Raw genomic sequence first — 6,359 nt, forward strand, 5'->3', positions numbered from 1 at the left:
GCTTGTTACCAATTTTGCCAAAATGAGGGGTCACTTTGGAATCCCTGCAGAAGCAGCACGGAAGGAGCCCCCATAGAAAGGAATCACGTGTGATAACACATCACATTATAGCATGAATTCACATCATTGGACCTGTAGTCACGTCAGATCTGAGCTGCAAAAAGCTGCAAAACCCTCAGTGTGATAAACACCATTCGGAGAATTGCACTTTGCCAGTCTCTTGTCTGTACATACTATATAGTCCATTTCCAAAATGGTAATAGATTTTATTTCATTTGAACATTGTGAGTATGCTTGAGGGAGCTTTCCCAAAAACTGTATTGTCTAAACACTCATCAAAAATCTTCTTCTCTTAGAAAAGCAGCAGCACACAACTCCTCTCAGGAGTTTATCATATTGCCTTTCTGTAATATCTGGGGGATCCTGTGATAGCTTCTTGTACAGCAATGTAGCTAGTCATAAGCACAGTGACTTCTATTTGTTTTAACTTCTTCTTCTTTTTTACAGAGCTGGGAGAGTGGTTCTGGCATGGCACTGCAATTCTCTCAGTCTGATGGGAATAGAGCAATAAAACCACCATATTTAGAACTCAGCTAAGAATATAAGTGAAATGGCCCTCTCTGTTTAGGATTGAAAATACACCTTTGTAGTTTATAACATTTGGAGACAGCCAGCCTGAGAATGTTTCCAAACTAGAAGTCTTTCAAAGTCCCAGGTTTTGTTCCTATACAAACAAATTCTATTTTGGAGGCAGGCTGCACTGCAGAATTAAAACAGTTTGAGACCACTTTAACTGTCATGACTCAAACTGCTTTGTAAACTGCTTTTTGTAGCTTGGTAAGTCATCAGAGCTCTCTCACAGATCAGCCTGAAACAGTGGTGTCTTGTATGTGTGCGTATGTGGGGGCTTTGGGGGGGGGGGGTTGGGGTGGACCCAAAAGGGCCAGCTCCCAATTCTCTGTCCTATGTGGCTTTACTCATGAGTAAAGCCTTGCTGGGCAGGGATGGAAGGGAGCTGGGCCTTCTTCCTTCATGCCCCACCTACCATTACTCTAAAATAAAGACACGCAGGGCAGGAATGGGGGGAGCCAGGCCCGCTTCATGACACATGGCAGGGAGGTGAGGGTGCTCACAGGGTGTCCCCCTCCTTTAGTGGTGTCACCGGTGCAGCCCGCACCCGCCCTAGTGATGCTACTAGGCTAAATAGAAGTATTTCCTCAAACTGGTGACTATACAAGGCATTCCCAACTGCTTCTGGAATCCAGTGCCTCCCAGTGCTGTTATTTATTATTGCCTACCACAAATGGATGGCCGAGGTTCATGATTGCAATTACAAATGTGTAACCTAGAGTTACATATTCATAACTGATTTGTATCTATTCAATTGTGCAGAATATGTAGGACTAGTAAAAAAATCCCCCCATCTTGATTTATTGGTATCAGCCACTGCAAGTGATGGAGATCTGTTCCCCTGTCAATCGGGGTGCAACAGATTGACATTTCCATCCCCCTTCCATGAGTAATGCAAGAAGGAATTACGATGGAGATCCTGCTTCTGATGGTCTCAGCAGAGATCAGATGCAGAAGGGGGTGGAAACATCTATCTGCTATGTCCTGAATGACAAGAGAACAGATCTTCATCACTTGCAGCAGCTGCTGCCTGGTAAGGCAAGATGGGGATGGAGTGAGGATGTTGGTCCAGGGGACACTGCTTATTTAATTATACTTAATTTAACTGATTAGCTTATTTAGAATCTTTGCCAATGTTTTAATATGCCAAACTAGAATCTTAAAAACAGCCAGGTATGAGATTTCATCTAGTCATCCTTCCCAAATGAGATATCCATTCTAGCCAACTTCAACAAATGATCCCACATCTGCCTTCTGTAAGGATTTGCTGCTGTTGTCAGAAACTGGGCACTTATACAGAGCAACAGAGCAAAGGCTTGAGGCCAAACCACATGAGATCCATGATCAGATTGTACAATGGGTACAGGGTGGGGTGGTTAAGCAGCTGCAGGAAACTCTGCATTTGCTTGGAGAAGTGATGGATGAGGATATATTTAACCCTTTCTTTCCAGTCCTTTTTTGCTAATCTAAATCACCTCCCCAGTTGTTTTTTAAATCCTGCAACAGAAAATAAGTTAGTGCAAGTATGCACAAATAAAAATAGAAACCTCTCTGTTTACAATTAAATTACAAAGCAGTTTAGTTTTTGTGTAGGTGACAGTGGCCCTACCAGATATTTGACAACGTATGATAAATATTTTATTTGTTACTGAAAAGCATTCTCATCCCATCAACAAAAAGAGAACAAAGTTATCCAAAGCTGAGAGAGAGTGCATATGAAGGTTTGTACATGCTTTTCCAGCCTCCAGATGTGTTGAACTAGAATTCTCATCCTCTTCATGGATGGGTGTGATGACAGCAGTAGTTTTAAGAAACATCTGGAGGGTACCAGGTTGAGGTTTTTGGGTTTTGTATGAAATATACCAGCTATGCTTGAGTGCATGTGTTCTGAACCAAAACCTTGAAGTCCATGCTGCTTGGTGGTGCCAACTATATGTTATTATGGAACTGGCTTTTTTTTTTTTTTTTTTGTGACAAGGTATGTTTGTGCATCTGTAATGCCCTTTGGACACTATCTTGAATATTGAAAGAACCCCTGGAATATAGACACTTGTCATTTAGTTATGAATTAAAGATTTAGTGCTGATTTACTCCTTTGGGTCGGGGTGGGGTACCCAGTTGTTTCACATTGGAATACTGACATATTTTCTGGGCTGAATTGATTGTTGTATGTGATGTCAAAGAAAAAGTTTTCCTAATATTGCTTTAACTGGTGATGACACTTGTGAATTATTTACCTTCCATCTTAGAGCATGGTGTGGCATAGCAACTCTGTCTGCTAATCAGTTTTATGTGTGGTACATAGACAAACAGACAAACAGACAGACATAAACATGCATGGCAGCATCTCAGCTAATTTGCCCTGTTAGGCAATTTGGCTAGAGGAACCATGGGAGATTATGATCAATCCAGCATTTATCTTTTTAGGTAGCTACAAAATCCCCATAAATTGGATCAGAGTCATGCAGTGGGTGTGAGAAGTTGCACCATGGCATTGCTTTTTTATCTAAATTTTCCCCTGAAGTTGCTGTTTTGATTAAAATGCACATTTACCTTGTATGAGAGAAGCAGGTGTTTATGACACATTGCTAGTCCTTCCAATCAGAGGTATAGTTTGGTGTTTAAGAACCAAAGGACAAGAATGATCAAATGGTCCCCATAAGCAAAGCCTTCACTGCCACCCTGTCTATCAGCGAGGAGATGCTGGGTGAGACTGTGGAGTTTATCAGACAAGGGAAACTGGAAGTATAATCCAATGGAAATCCAAATGCAATCATGGGGTTTAATGTTATTGCGTGATAGACTACCACACGAAATTTCAGGCAATGGGAAGTCAGCCTGAATGCAATCATGGAGTTTCATGTTATTGCGTGATTGACTACCACATGCAATTTCGGGCAATGGCAAGCTATTTTTGGGCAATGGGAAATCAGTTTGAATGCAATTCGAATTCATGTAAATTCACTGAATTAGTGAATTTACGTGAATGCATTCTGGCCCCACTTTCTTTTCACTCAAAATTAAGAGAAATTCCTCCCGTGTGATAATCTCCTGTGGCAGGAGGCAGCAGAAAGAGGTGCCAATCAGTTGGAGACTTTGAACAGTGTCCCAGTACCTGACGTCTGGCCACCCCAGCATACCTTATCAATCTATCCTCCCTTCATCCTCCCTTAGGAACGACTGCCAATCTTTAATTTGATTCCACACACAAAAGGCAGCATGCTGTGGGCTCCTGCATTTTTCCCCCTTCTTCCACAAACCCTACATTTCCACTAACATCAGCACACCACATTTGTAACATATTGCATTCAGGTCCTGCTGAATATTTCTGCCTTGGTTTGAACTGTCTCTTCTTCTCATCAACTAGCGCCAAGATTATGTAGTAAATCCACCAGTGAATTAAGCGATGAAGGGCTCTTGATTGAAGGCCAGGCCCCATCCCCAGCTAAATAACTGTGATTTTGTATCTTTTTAAAAAATGCCTAAACAAGACATGGGGGTAACCACATTTCACAGCCACAAATCCTGCATACCGAAATCCCCATAGGTCCCAGGGTCACGAGGCACTCCCACACAGAGAGTGAAATGAAAACAAGTCAGAAAGTTTCACAAATGATGTGCTTATTTATTTATTTTTAAATAGTTAATTATACTTGCCAACTCTCACTCTCTTTTCTCTGGCGTGTGCACAGAGAGCTCTTCTATCTTACTCGCATGTCCTCCAGATAGACTTGCAACCTAGCCAGCCTTACGTCAACCCAACCATGCTTATTTGCTTTCTAAGTCCACCTTAAATTACATGTAAGAGATGGTTTTATGTTTGAATGCTGTAAAATTAACTTAAAGAATACAGTGGTGGCTTGTCATCCCTCCATTTCTGGATTGGATAGGGAAGAGGAATGAGACAAAAGATCCACATTTTAATTTTTGTATTACTAAATAATTATTTTATTAGTTATTTATATAAGTTTTAATATTTTAAAAGTTATAATATGATGGCTGAATTTTGGCTGATGGACAGTTGGCTGAGTAGCTTTTGTTTTGTTATTTAAATAATTTTATGAAGAAATATAAACCAGCACAATAGCAACAGATTACATGTAAACACCACATTTACAAGTTCTTCCAAATAGGGAAAAGCAGCCCTTTACATTAAAATTTTTATTATTTCCCACTTAGAATTGTAGTGACACAGTGCAAAAGTAATATGCAAAAGTATGGTAGGCACTATGGCACTATAATTCTAAAAAGAGAGAGGAGAGGAGAACAATGCTTTAATGTTTCAGAGTTGAAAAGAAAAAAAATACTTGAGGATGGGAATAACATTTTGCAGCTGTGTTAGGAATTGCCAAAAAATAGTGCAGAGGACAACAGAAACATTATTTTGGCTTAAAAACAAACAAACATGAGAACTACAGCATCAAATGCAGCAACCTCCAGAAACTTCCCAGGAGCTTGCAAATTTCATAGACCATGCAATTGCTGTTGTTTCGTGTCTTAAAGTTGTTTCCAACTTGCAGTAACAAAGAAACAACTTTAAGTCACAGAACAACAATTGCATGCTCTGCACAAAAGATTCTTGTTGTTCAATGTCTTTGTTTATGACTTACAGTAATACAAAAGTGAACCTATCATGGGGTTTTCTTTGTTAGGGATGATGGGAGTTGCAGCTCTTCTCCTGGCTTTCACTCTCACCCCCTGGTTAGCGGAAGAACAATCAGCTTGACTAGATTTGGTCCAAGGTGAGTTGTTCCAAGGCGAGGCTGAGAGAGTGTGACTTGTCCATAGTCACCCAGTGGGTTTGCATTGCTGAACAGGGATTCAAACCCTGGTCTCCAGAATCATAGTCCAGCACTCAAACCATTATACCATACTCCTTTGGAATAAAACTCTGAGAATTTTCTGGCCATGCTGACTGAGTGGCAGTGGTTTTTGTAATCAAAAAGTAACTCTTCTAAGCTCTGTCCTATTCCTTACCTGGGAATAAATATGCTGAATTTAGTGAAATGTTACTTCTCAGTAAGGAATGAGATACTCCTTTTGGATCAGGACCCTCATCCATTGCCAGATGTTTTACTTTAATGACAATTGTATATAGCTACCTGGCATTATTATTAAACTTTATTTATATAGCGCTGTAGATTTACACAGCGCTGTACATACAATAAAAAATTGATAAAAATGAAACCTGCCAATGGTGTACATTCTACAGGATAATAACAAAATACATATAAAACAGTAGATAATAATACAAGATAGCATTAGATAAAATAAGCAAGCAACAAATTAAAATTATATATATATATATATATTATGTATATATATTATATTGGTATTGAGCAGTTAGCCCAAGTCTAACTTTGGGCAGGGCACATACTCACAGCCTCAGGAAAACGCAAAGGCAAACTCCTTGAGAACAACCCCGCCCCAAAAAAACCATGATGGGGCACCTTAGGGTCATCATACGCTGGAACTGGAAATGATTTGAAGACACACAACAACAACAACAACAATAACAACATGTAAATGGCGCAGATGGTGACAAATGTGAAAGAAGATATCCCATTTGCTGTTTCAAGGATAACATACTGTCTATGTATGAATAATGTGCAGCAATGCTTTACAGGGGGATGGGAAATCCACGCTTCTCCAGAAGCTGATGAACTGCTACCCACCCATCCCATTATCTTTCACTTTTGGGCACACTGGCAATTGGAATCAAACATCAT

Source organism: Sceloporus occidentalis, unplaced genomic scaffold (assembly GCF_023333645.1).
Source record: "Sceloporus occidentalis isolate IW3139 unplaced genomic scaffold, rSceOcc1.0.p SCAF_92, whole genome shotgun sequence".
NCBI classification, from domain to species: Eukaryota; Metazoa; Chordata; class Lepidosauria; order Squamata; family Phrynosomatidae; genus Sceloporus; species Sceloporus occidentalis.